A 303-nucleotide genomic window follows, 5' to 3' on the forward strand; every position below is an offset into this window, starting at 1 on the left:
TATCTTTGTGCATAGATAAATATTTACATATGACATGGCAGTTGAAAGTGCGGTTTTAAAAGGATTTAGAAGTATTAACGATAAGAGCAATAAACACAATACACAAAACACAATGATATGACTTAATTCTTTCCGTTGACATGTTCTTGCAATTCCAGTCGCGCATTATGAAAGCAAGATTTTCTTTATGAATGGTGATATTAATGTTGAAACTAACTTTTCAGCGTCTCATTTTTTCTTGGCTGGGCGCCTATCTGGGAACTTATCTTTCAAAATATTCATTATGTGTATTTTTTTCTAATA

This window comes from Penaeus monodon, chromosome 21, assembly GCF_015228065.2.
Source record: "Penaeus monodon isolate SGIC_2016 chromosome 21, NSTDA_Pmon_1, whole genome shotgun sequence".
NCBI classification, from domain to species: domain Eukaryota; kingdom Metazoa; phylum Arthropoda; class Malacostraca; order Decapoda; family Penaeidae; genus Penaeus; species Penaeus monodon.